This window comes from Antechinus flavipes, chromosome X, assembly GCF_016432865.1.
Source record: "Antechinus flavipes isolate AdamAnt ecotype Samford, QLD, Australia chromosome X, AdamAnt_v2, whole genome shotgun sequence".
Taxonomy (NCBI): Eukaryota; Metazoa; Chordata; class Mammalia; order Dasyuromorphia; family Dasyuridae; genus Antechinus; species Antechinus flavipes.
This window is the reverse complement of record NC_067404.1, coordinates 8,264,850-8,277,071: the sequence shown is the minus strand read 5'-3', so window position 1 is coordinate 8,277,071 and position 12,222 is coordinate 8,264,850. Positions and strand designations below refer to the sequence as shown.

The following is a 12,222-nucleotide window of genomic DNA, read 5'->3' as shown; positions in this document are numbered from 1 at the left end:
AGTAATCCTTCAGGCTCCACCTCTGTAGTAATACTTCAGGCCCCCCCACTTTAGGAGTAATACTTCAGGCCCCCCCTCCGGAGTAATCCTTCAGGCGCCCCCTCCGGAGTAATACTTCAGGCCCCCCTCTGGGATAACACTTCAGGCCGTATTGGGCCAGAATTGAGGAGGAAGTGGGGCCAAAGGGTCCGGGACAGGGCGGCCTCTGGGACTCGGGCCTGGGCGGGACCAGGCGGGAAGGTGAGAAGGCGCGCGCAGAGCCGGGTGTCCAACATCTCAGAGGGGGACCCAGGGGAGGCCAGGGACTGAGCGAGGGGGCGGGGCACCAGGTGACAGGCAGGTCAGCCCCAGATGTGATTGGCCCCAGAGGGGGGAAGGAGACAGTGGCGGGAGAAGGGAGTGGGGAGGGAGAGGCCCAGGGCTGTGAGGGAGAGGTCGGGTCTCTGGGCTCCCCAGGGATGAGGCTGCAGAACCGGGGGCACCTCCGTGGGGGGGCAGCTCCCCCTGCCCCATCAGTCCTGCCTGGGAGTCCCTGAGGGGGCGGGGAGGGAGGCCCCTCTGGGCAGACACCAGGCCCCGGGCAGGGGGGCAGCCCGGCGGGGGCAGGAAGGAGCCGGAGGCGGAGGACTTCCTGGGGAGAATCGCCCTGAAGGAGACGGGCCTCCTTGGAGCTGTCTGCGCCTGGGAAAGGTCCCAGCTCCCTGCTGGCCCAAGCTCATGTTCCCCCCTCCTCCCGCCCTCGCCCCCCCCCCCCCAGAGCGCAAGGACCCTCTCGGCACACGTGGGTTCCTCAGAGGCGTGTTTATTGACCAGATGCATCACGCCTCACAGAGGCAGCCGCCCGGGCACCTGGGAGACAAGGACAGCCATCAGGGGGGGGCACAGGGGAGGCTCGGCGGGAGACGGGAAGGGGAGCCGCTCCGCGGGTCCGGGGCCACATCTGCCCGACGGCAGCAGCCTCGGGGCCCAGGGAGGAGGGGGCACGGGGAGCCCACACCCCCAGAGTGCCAAGGGGTCAGGCCGCGTGCGGCAGGGGCCGGGACCTCCCTTCTGCCCTCTGCCCTGGGAGGCCGGCACCCCCGTCTCGGGAAGAATGTGTCTGGGGGTGGCAGGCAGGCAGAGGAGGCCCCCCAACCCCCCATCCCCCCACACCCCTTGCTGCCCAGCCAGACCAGCCCCTACTTACTCAGGGTCTGAGCAGGCAGCAGTCGGGCTGGGTCCTAGCGGACCATGCCTCAGCTGACCCGATGTCTGGTGGTCCTTGTGCCCCACAGAAAGGTGCTGCTTCTGGTCCAGCAGGGCTGCTTTCTGCCTCTAGTTCTGGAACACACCCCAGCCCCCGCCAGGGCCCCGTGAGGAACAAGCCCGGGCTGCCTGGGGGCTGCGTGTGTGCCCCGAAGGTGGGGACGCCCCTCTGGGAGCCCTGGGCCCGGGGGCAGGGAAGGAACTGGGGACCCGCCCGCGAGGGGGGAGCCTGGGCCCCTCGGGGAAAGGAGGGCGCCGCCGGGGCTCTCCCTGCGGGGAGGTCAGGGAGGGGAGGTGCTGCCCACAAGGCGACTGGGCCAAGCCCCCAGAGGCTGCGGCCCAGAGGCCACCCGGCCCGGGAGGCGGGGCTGCCCCCTCTCAGCGCAGGCCCGCGGGGCCATGGGGCGGCCTCTCAAGAGAGCCCTCACTCAGAGCGGGCAGCCCCCACGGGCGGTGCTCCTTGGCATCTCGGGGCACGCACAGCCCCCCTGGCAGGGCGGCGCCGGGCACCCAGCTACCGGGATGGCCGCCCCATTCTACAGAGGGCACAAGGGGAGCCCGCGCAGGGAGGGAGAGGTTTGCCCCAGGTCACCCACCAGGAAGGAAGGAAGTTGCACAATTAGGGCCAGTCCTGCCCGGGCAGTGCGAGAGCAGAGAGATTGTCATTCCTGGGGGGAGAAGGAGAGAGAGCCTCGGTCACCAAGGGCTCTGGATCCCCCCACAGCACCACGGGGGGCCGGAACGTCCCCCACTGCACCACGGGGGGCCGGAATGCCCCTCATAGCATCAGGAAGGGCCGAAACGCCCCCCACCGCACCACAGGGGGCCGGAACACCCCCCACCGCACCACGGGGGGGGCTAGAACGTCCCCCACTGCACCACAGGGGCCAGAACGTCCCCCACAGCACCACGGGGGGCCGGAACGCCCCCCACCGCACTGGGCACCAGAAAGCCTGCACTCTGTGAAGCGGGGCTCCCGAGTCCCAAGCTGGGGGCGGCCCCCCGGCCAATGGGCCCTCGTGAGCTCCAGGTCTTGGCCCCTCCTCTGCAAAGCAGATGCAGGAAGCCCCCCTGCCCGTGAGGAGGACTCTGGGAGGGACTGGCTGCCGGCCCCCGAGGGACACCTCCCCGGGGCAGCGGGGGGCGCCCGGCTCCGGGCCAAGGGGGCCGGGCACCCTCGGAGGGGCAGAGCAGAGGGCTCAGGCCAAACGACTGGGCAACGCTTCCTACCTCGGGCATTTCTTCCTAAGCCACCTCAGTGGTTCTCTTCCTCACAGCTGCTGGGTCTGATGGGAGCTGTCAGGGAGCAGGCAACTTCTGATGTGTCTGTAAAGAGCGGGGGGAGGAGGGGTGTGGGAACAGTGCCGGGCAGGGGTCCCGGCCCCCACCCCCACGCGCCTGTCCCACTGATGGGGCTTCAGGGCCCAGGGAAAGAGCAGGCCCGGCACGGGGAAGCTGGCTCTGGGAGTGTGTGCCATGTGCAGGGGGGGGGGGGATTCGTGTGTGTGTGTGTGTGTGTGCCCCGTGTGTGTGTGCGTGTGTGTACGTGTGTGTGCGTGTGTGTACGTGTGTGTGCCCCGTGTGTGCGTGTGCCCCGTGTGTGTTTGGTGTGTGTGTGTGTGTGCCCCGTGTGTGTGTGTGTGTGTGCGTGTGTGTGTGTGTGTAGGGTGTGAGCACTGTGTGTGTTCAGTGTCTCTGTGTGTGCCCCGTGTGTGTGTTCGGTGTCTGTGTGTGTGTGTGTGTGTGTGTGTGTGCGTGTGTGTACGTGTGTGTGCCCCGTGTGTGTGTGTGTGTGTGTGTGTGTGCGCCCCGTGTGTGTGTGTGTGCCCCGCGTGTGTGTTCGGTGTCTGTGTCTGTGTGTGTTCTGTGCCTTGGGGACTTTTTGCTCTGAGGGTGAGAGGTGGCTTTTGTTCTCTAGGGGAAGCCTTGTGTGCTGTGTGTAGGTCCCCGTGAGCGGGGTGTGTGTGTGTGTGTGTGTGTGTGTGTGTGTGAGGGAATAGCCATGGCACGTGGGGGGGGGGCACGGGGGATGGGCTTCCAACAGGGGCCCCAGCGAGGCTTCTGGGAGGGGCGCCCCCTGCTGGTACCTGGGGACGAGAAGGGCAGTTGGTCTCGGCGGAGATCTGTGCTAACGCTCCTCTGGAGCTGCCACGGGGGATCTTGGTGCACTATTCGCACTGGAGGCCTCCTGGGGGACAAAGAGCAGGGGCCCCCGCCAGGGCAGCCGGGGGACGCTCGGGCCCAGCTCTGCCCCTCGGCTCTCAGGGGTCCCGGGGGCCAGACCCCCCACAGAGAGCCTGGGCCCCGGGGAGGGGAGAGGCCAAGGCCACCCGAGATGGGAGAGGGGCCTCCTCCTCCCAGGGCAAGGGGAAGTCCCCCCCCCCCCCCGACCCGGCCCACACAGTCTCACCAGAGCGGCCTTTCTAGGGTCCCGAGGGCCTTGCCAGCATCCCCACCTGGGTGACTTCCAAGCAGCCTGGCAGCAGCTACAGCCCGGGCCTCCATGAGACTGGGGAGAGGGAGACGGGACGCTGCAGGCCCCGCTCCCTTTCAGGACCCCAGAGCCCTCCTGCCCGTCCATGGCCCCGCGTCTCCTCCCCCGCCCCTTCAGTCCCCAAGCAGTCCCAGGCCCGGGAGCCGGGGGCACTCACTTTCTCAGGTGGCAGCAGAGGCTGGCCCAGCTGACACCCCGGCTGGGCAGGGCAGGTCTGGGCAGCCCCAGACGCCTCACCCCCAGGACTGTGGCCAATGGAACCTGGTTGTGACATCATCCATTGTGACCCACCAGGTCACAGGTCAGGGCGGGGCCAATGGCCACTTGGTGGTGTCAAGGGGGATGGGCGGGGCAGGCTGGGCCCCTCCCCCCAGACCCAGTCCCAGGCCCACCCTCTTGGCCCATCTCCCCCAACTACAGCAGGACCCAGGTCTCTGGGCCTGGGGGGGGGGAGGGGCAGCCCAGCCCAGACAATTCCCCACCACCCCCCGTGGCAGGACCCCCAGATGGTACATAAAACACTCACACAGGAAAGGGTGCGGGCCTAAGGGAGAAAGTGGCCCGCCCTGGGGGGGAGCCGGACCTGGAAGCCCCTTGGTTGTGTGCCTTCCCCCCTCCCATTTCTCTCAGCCCCAGGGGTCTACACCCTGTCCCTGGGAAAGTGGAAGGGGGGGGGGGCAGAGCCTCCAGACCAGGGGGCCTGGGCTTCCCTCCCCAAATGAGCCCTTGTCCCGCCACATCCCCAATGGCGCCCCCTGCTGGGTACCTGGGGAGGAGAACGGCAGTCTGTCACGTTGGAGATCTGGGCTAAGGCTCCTCTGCAGCTGCCATGGGGGATCTTGGGGCACTATCCGCACTGGAGGCTCCTGGGGGACAAAGAGCAGGGGCCCCCAGGGCACCCGGGGACGCTCGGGCCCAGCTCTGCCCCTCGGCTCTCAGGGGTCCCGGGGGCCTTCCCCGCATCCCCACCCGGGTGACCCCCCCCAGCCTGCGAGGCAGCAGCTACAGCCCGGGCCTCCATGAGCCTGGGGAAGGGGCACAGGACCCGCTCCCTGAAGAGTTTCCCAGGACCCCAGAGCCCTCCTGCCCGTCCATTGCCCCATGTCTCAGCCCCCGCCCCTTGGGTCCCCAAGCCCCAGGAAGCCAGGCCCCGGGAGCGGCCGCAGGCCCCGGGAGCCGGGAGCGAGGGGCACTCACTCTCTCAGGTGGCACAGACACTGGCGCTGCTGCCCGCGGCCTGCTCCCTAGCTCCGGGCGGGAGCCGAGGCTGGCCCAGATGACACCAGGCTGGGCACGGGCAGCTCTGGGCAGCCCCAGACGCCTCACCCCCAGGACTGTGGCCAATGGAGTCTGGCGGTGACATCATCCATTGTGACCCACCAGGTCACAGGGCGGGGCGGGGCCCAATGGCCTGAATCTCCTGCTTGTGTCAAGGGGGATGGGCGGGGCAGGCTTGGCCCCTCCCCCCCAGACCTGGACACACCCTCTTGGCCCATCTCCCCCAGCTAGAGCAGGACCCAGGTCTCTGGATCTCTCGTGGGGGGGGGCAGCCCAGCCCAGACAATTCCCCGCCACCCCCGGTGGCAGGACCCCCAGATCGTACACAAAACACTCACACAGGAAAGGGCGCAGGCACAAGGGAGAAAGCGGGCCCGCCTTGGGGGGGGTGGAGGGGAGCCGAACTGGAAGCCCCTTCAGGGGTCAGGCTCAGGAAACAGCCAGATCCCCTCCTCTCCCCAATGGCAATGCAAATCCCAGGGGCCCTGGGGAAGGCAGAGGCCGGGGCGCCCCTGGGGATGCTGGGAAACTGCAGCCATCAAGCAGGGAGCCAGCCAGGGCAGGGGGAGCCTTCGGAGCCCCTGCTGCCCCTGAGCCCACTGGTACACAGTCTGGGTTAGGACAGCCAGGGAGCCCCCGCCCCGTCTCCCACCTGCTTTCTTCAGGCCTAACTCAGAGGGGCTCCCAGGACAGACCCGCCGGGCTGGAGATCCCCACGTTCTTGTGGGCCTCCCCCCCTCCCAGTTCCCAGAGCCCCAGGGGTCTACAGCCTGTCTCTGGGAAGTTGGAAGGGGGGGCAGAGGCTAGACCAAGTGGCCCGGGCTTCCCTCCCCACATGAGCCCTTGTCCCCGCCACATCCCCACATTCACCACCACAGGGGCCCCATCTGCCTGTGAAGGAGGAAGCCGGGGACAGTGAGTCTAGACTGGGGCTTTTCACCCCAAATGAGCCCTTGTCCCCGCCACATCTCCGCATTCACCACCGCGGGGGGGCTCCCCCAGTTCCTGTGAAGGAGGAAAGTGGGGGCAGTGAGTCTCGTACACTTGGGGATGTTGCTCAGACAAGGGCCGCTTTCCTGGGAAGGCCTGCTGCAGACTCACGGTTCCCAGCTTCCTCCTTCACAGGGATGGTCGGGAGACCCCTGTGCTGTGGGATGGGGAGATGTGGCTGGGAGAAGGGCTTCCCTGGGGGGGGGCCTGCCCCTGGTCTCCTCTGTGGGGTCTCTGCCGCAGTGACCCCGGCCCCTGCTATTCCTGAGCTGCTCCTCTTCCCTTCCCCATGACCTGAACCTTTCCCCCCAGTTTCCCTGTGAATCTTTGCCCCTCGTCTCCAGTCTCTGCTGCCCCTTCCACCGTCTCTTCTTGTCCCTTGGCCTTCAGCTCTCAGTTCCTCATTTCTTCCTGGATGTTCACGAGGGGTCTCTGCCCCTGTAGGGGTTTCTGACGCTGCTCTCCATGGGGGGTCTCTGACCCTGCTCTCCATGGGGGGTCTCTGACCCTGCTCTCCATGGGGGGTCTCCGACCTTGATTTTCCTGGGTGGTCTCTGAATTCGATCTCTAGGAAAGGTCTGTTTTTGACTCTGAGGCTCATGTGCATGGGGGGAGGTCTGTCTCTGATTTCCAGAAGGGGTCTGCTTCTCAATCTGCCCCTGGGCAGGCTTGGGCCCTGATCTCTATGGGAGATCTCTGACCCTTGATCTCCATAATTTATCTCTGACACTGATCTCATTGTGGGGGATCATCATCAGGGATCTGTGACCCTGAGCTCCATAGGGGGTCTCTGACCCTCATTTTTATGGTTGGTCTCTCAATTTAATCTCCATGGAGCATCCTTGTTCTTGGTGTCCATGAGAGGCCTTTACCCCCTGCTGGTCTATGACCTGATCTGCACGGGAGTCCCCAGCAATGGTCTCTGTCTCTGATCTCAATTGGGAGTCTGCACGGATTTCCAAGGGGAGTTTCTCACCTGGATCTCCATGTATGGATTTTGCCTTTGGTCTCCATGGGGTGTCTGTGTCCCTGACCTCCATGGCTGGTCTCTTACCCTGATGCCCATTGGCAGTTTGCTTCTGACCTCCATGGCTGGTCTCTGGCCCCGATTTCAAGGGCGGGGGGGGTTTCTGCCATTGATCTCCATGGGGAGTCTCCAACAATAATCTCCATGTGGAGACTCTGCCCCTGGTCTTTCAAAGGGGACCCTGCCCCAGGAGGTGATCTCTGCCCCTGAAATCCAAGGGGGGGGGTCTGCCTTGATCTCTGTGCTGGTCTCTGACCCTGATTTCCCTAGTGAATCTGTCTCTGATCTCAATGGGGGGGTTGCCCCCGATTTCCAGGTTTGTTCCCTAATTGTGATCTCCCTGGGGGATCTATGTCCCGGATCTCCATGGGAAGTCTCTGAAGCTGATGTTCACCTGTTCACCGGGGTGGGGGGGAGTTGTGCCTCTGACCTCCATGGGGGGGTGTCTAGCTTTGAGATTCTGTGTCCCAGATCTCCATGTGGGGTCCTACCCGCATTCTCCATGGGGGGGTCTCTACCAGGGTTCTCCATTGGGAAGTCTAACCTGCTCTCCATTGGGGGGGGTCCCTGCATTTAATCTTCATGAAGGATCTATGCCCCTGATCTTCATGGTAAGTCTGTGGCCCCTCTGTCCCTAGCAGCTCTTTGCCCCTGGGCTGTCTTGGACCCTGATCTCCATTGCAGGGGGGGGGGGGAATCTGACTGATCTCTCCATACTGGGTCTCTGCCACGGATCTCTATGTGGAGACTCTGCCTCTGCGGGTCTGCCTCTGATTTCTTTTTTCTTTTTTTTTTAATAGCTTTTTATTTATTTATTTATTATTTAATAGCTTTATTTATTTTTATTTATTTAATAGCTTATTTATTTATAAATAGGTTTTATTTAAAAACCACCTGCATGGGTAATTGTTCAACACTGATTCTTGCAAAACCTTCTGTTCCCAATTTTCCCCTCCTCTAGCTGACAGGCAGTTCAAGCCATCTTAAATATGTTAAAATATATGTTAAATGCAATATATATAAATATGTACACAGATTTATACAGTTACCTTGCTGTACAAGAAAAATCAGATCAAGAAGGAAAAAAAAAAAACCTGGGAAAGAACAAAACGCAAGCAAACGACAACAGAAAGAGTGAGAATGCTATGTTGTGAACCACTCTCAGTTCCCACAGTCCTCTCTGTGTGCACATGGCTCTCTTCAGCACTGAACAATTGGAACTGGTTTGCATCCTCTCATTGTTGAAGAGAGCCGCAGCCATCAGAACTGATCATCATATAGTCTTGTTGTGGCCGCGTATGATGATCTCCTGGCCCTGCTCACTTCACTCAGCATCAGTTCGTGTCAGGCTCTCCAGGCCGCTCTCAAATCATGCTGCTGATCGTTTCTTACAGAACAATAATATTCCATAACACGATCAGGGTCTGTGACCCTGATCTCCATAGTGGATCTCAAACCCTGGTCTTAATGGGGAATCTGTGTCAGATCGCATTGGAGGATCTCTTTGGAGGTTTCTGCTCCTGATCTCCACTGGGGTGTCGTCTCTAGCACTAATCACCTTGGGGCGGTCTCTCTTTAAGATTTCCCGGAGGGTCTCTCCACTCAAATACCTCTGTCCCTCATTGCCATGGAGGCTCTGTGCCTCTGATCTCCGTGGGAGGGCTCCGCCCCGATCTGCTGGGGTCCTTTTATTGGCAGTGATCTCCGTGGGGGTGTCTGCTCCTGATTTCCTTGATGGAGTTGTGGCCCCTTGGATTCCTCACACGTTTCTCTTCCCTTCCTCATGACCTCACCTTTTCCCCCTAATTTCGGTGGGAATCTTTGCCCCTCACGTCCACCCCCTCTGCTGCCCCTTCCCCCATCTCTTCTCTTTCGTTGGTCTTCGGTTCTCAATCTTTCATCTCTTTCTCCATCTTATGCTGTAATCTCCTGGCGTTTTCTGACCTTGATGTCCACAGAGGTCGCTGCCACCACGGTGTCTGTGACCCTGATCTCCACGGAAGGCCTATTCCTCTGATAAGGGGTCTGCCTGATCCGCATTGTGGGTCTCTGAGTCTCATCTCCGTTTGGGTTCCATGTCCCCGGCCTGCATAAGTTGGCTCTCCCCCTGGAAAGTCTTAGACCCCAATCACCATAGGGGATCTCTAACCCTGATCTCCTTAATGGGTATCTGACACTGATCCCTATGTGATGACCTTCATGGGTGGTCTCCATGGGGGGGGGTCTGCCTTGAACCCCTTGGGTGGTCTCTGCTCCTGAATTCTATATGGTTTCTCTGCCACGGATATCCATGGATAGTCTCCAACAGTAATCTCCATGTGTAGTGTCTGCCCCTGGTCTCCCTAAGGGGACTCTGACCCGGGGGATATTGGATCCTGATCTCCATGGAGGGTGTCTGCCCTTGAAATCCTTGGCGGGGTCTGCCTTGATCTCTATGGTGGTTCTCTGATCCTGATTTCCATGAGGGATCTCTACCCATGATGTCCATTGGGAGTCTCTACCCCTGTAGATCTCCAGCAGGGGATCGGTGACCAAATAGTCATGGGGTGTGGTGTTTTTCTTCTCTAAGATATAATCGTTCTCTCTGGGAGCCGGTTTCTCGGGGAGGTTTTCTGGAGGCAGCCTTAATTTTAGTTAAAAGTAATAATCACCCAAAATGCAGGCAGCGGATAAAAATGCAAACATTTATTTTCTCCTTCCAAAATAGCCCCGTTAGTCGAGGCCTATCTCTCTGCTTGGTTCCAAGAGCTCTTGCAGCTTTGTCCTTTTGCTTCTGCCTCTGCTTCCTTCAGCCTCTGGCCAGCACAAGGGTAAAAGTTGGAACGACTCTTTCTTGCCTCCGAGAGAGGGCTTCTGGCTGAACTTACTTGATGCTCCCCTCCCAGTCTAATTCAGCTGAACTCCCTTGACTGGCTCACTGAAGCTCTATTTATGCTCCTTCTCTGAGAGAGGGATTGTGGGATCCGAGAGTGGGATTGTGGGTTTCCTCCCAGAGTGCTCTCTGGCCCTAAGAGCTTCTTGCTTATATGAGCTCTCTAAAGGTGTGAACACAAGCATTGTTTTTATCAGTTCTACCTAGTCCCTTGTTTCTTCTGGCCCATAACATCTCCTTGTAAGATCAGATCAGTGATACTGAACCAGGCTAAATTAGAGAATTATTGTCTCTATCAACTCTAAGGACTTAACACTTTGTAAAGATTCCAACAATGGTGGTCTCTGCTTCTGATCTCCATGGTAGTTCTGCACTGATCTCCATGGGGGGGGGGGTGTCTGTGTGACTGCTCTCCATTGGGGGGTTTATACCCCAATCTCCATAGGGGGTTTATACTGATCTCCATCAAGGGTATCTGATTCTGATCTCCATATGGGTTCTGCCTCTGGTTTCCACAGGGGTCTTTGTCCCAGATTTCAATGGAGTCTATGACCCTGAACTCCATGGCTCGTCAATGCCGTTGATCTTCATGGAGGGAATCTTTTCCATGGGGATCTTTGTCCCTTGGAGGGTTTCTGACACCAATCCCCACAGGGGTCTCTGACCCTGATCTCTTAATGGGTCTCTGACACTGATCTCCATGAGGGGGTCTTTGCCATGGTGTGTCTCTGACTTTGAGCTCCATTGGGGATCCATTCCCAATGGAGATTGGGAATTTGTGATCCTACTCTTCATGGGGGGGGGGGTTTTCTGGCCCTGATCTCCATGGGGTGTCTCCTCTGCTCTCCATGGGGGGTTTCTGCCATGATCTCCATGGGGGGTTTCCAACACTGATCTCAACGGGTGGTCTCTGTTCCAGATTTCATGGAGGGTCTCTACCTTTCAATACCTCTTCTTTCATTATCATGGAGGTCTCTACCCTTGATTTCCATAGGGTCTCCGTGCCTCTGATCTCCATGGCTTTCTCTGTTCTAGATATCTTTGGTGGGATCTCCCCAACAGTGATCCTGGCACATGTTTCTCTTCCCTTCCTCATGACCCGATCGTTTTCTCTGTCATTTCCCCGTGAATCTTTGCCCTTCCTCTCCACACTCTCTGCTGCCTCCTTCTACCATCTCTTCTTTTTCATTGGTTTTCAGCTCTCAATCCCTAATCTCTTCATCCATCTCACCCTGTAATCTACATGGGGGTCTCTGACTTTAATGTCCCTGGAGGTTCTTTGTCTCTGGGGTGTTTGTGACCCTGATCTCCATGGCGGGGGGGGAGGTTCTCTATCCCTGATCTCCATGGTAGAGGTGTCTCTGATCTCAGTGGGTGGTTTTGTGGTTTTGCCATTGATTTCCACGGGGGGTTTCTGAGTTTGATCTCTATGGGGGGTCTCTATTCATGCTATCCATTAGGGGTCTCTGCCATGATGTCCTTGGGAGGTTCTCTAACTATCTCCATGAATGGGGCTGTACCAATCTCCATGGGGGGTCCGTGTGACTGATCTCCATTGTCCCTGATCTCCATAGGGTATCTACCCTGATCTCCTTGGGGGTCTTTGCCCATGATCTCCATGGGAGAGTCTCTGACCCTGAACTCCATGGCGGGTCCCTACACTTGATTTTCATGGAGGGTCTATGCCCCTGATCTTCATGGAGCATTGTTATGGGCCAGAACTCTGAACTTGAAACAAAGGATTCTTACAAGGTGCCGAGTCAGTGGAATTGATAGAGACAATAGTTATCTAATTTAGCCTGGTTCAGCGTAATCGATTTAACCCTACAAGGAGATGTTACGGGCCGGAACCTGAAACAAGGTACTGAGTGGAATCGAGGAGACTGTGGTTAAATCGAGTTTAGCATTGATTTAATCCTACCCCAAATAACGGTTCCTAGTGATAGAATGGTTGGTTTGTACTCAGTGTGGACCATATAAGCGAGAAGCTCTCAGGGCCAGAGGAGACAGGCGCACTAGAAGCTCTCGGGGTAGGAGACAGATTCATTCCATCGTCCACCTTTGTGGTGGCCGGAGGCTCAAGCACAAACCTTTGGAGTCGGGGAGATTCAGAGGCCAGAGAAGGCCTTTCTTTTTTCCCTTTCTCGTATTTTATTTATTTTTTTTTATTAAAGGTTTTTATTTTCAAACCGTATGCATGGATGTTTTTTCAAAACTGACCCTCGCAAAACCTTGTGTCCCAAAATTACCCCTCCGCCTTCCCTAGATGGCAAGTAGTCCAATACATGTTAAATATGTTAAAGTATATATCAAAAC

The 12,222-nt window shown here is 59.0% G+C and overlaps 1 long non-coding RNA gene across 10 annotated transcripts in view; it reads right to left on the bottom strand.

Annotated features, from left to right (window-relative positions):
• Window positions 1-12,222, bottom strand: part of LOC127542960 (uncharacterized) — a 45,287-nt gene that overhangs the window by 15,550 nt on the left and 17,515 nt on the right. The window contains exons 1-9 of one of the 10 annotated variants that reach the window (XR_007948931.1): window positions 4,937-5,078; window positions 4,506-4,605; window positions 3,897-4,000; window positions 3,656-3,754; window positions 3,333-3,433; window positions 2,476-2,571; window positions 1,842-1,913; window positions 1,187-1,320; window positions 787-849 (exon numbers count right to left, since the gene is read on the bottom strand). The exons of 1 other annotated variant lie outside the window; for it this stretch is intronic. This is a non-coding gene — a long non-coding RNA (uncharacterized LOC127542960). Of the gene's footprint in view, window positions 1-786; window positions 850-1,186; window positions 1,321-1,841; window positions 1,914-2,475; window positions 2,572-3,332; window positions 3,434-3,655; window positions 3,755-3,896; window positions 4,001-4,505; window positions 4,606-4,936; window positions 5,079-12,222 lie in introns of those variants that run through there. 8 more of the 10 variants (XR_007948934.1, XR_007948936.1, XR_007948935.1 and 5 more) reach the window with 8 other exon arrangements.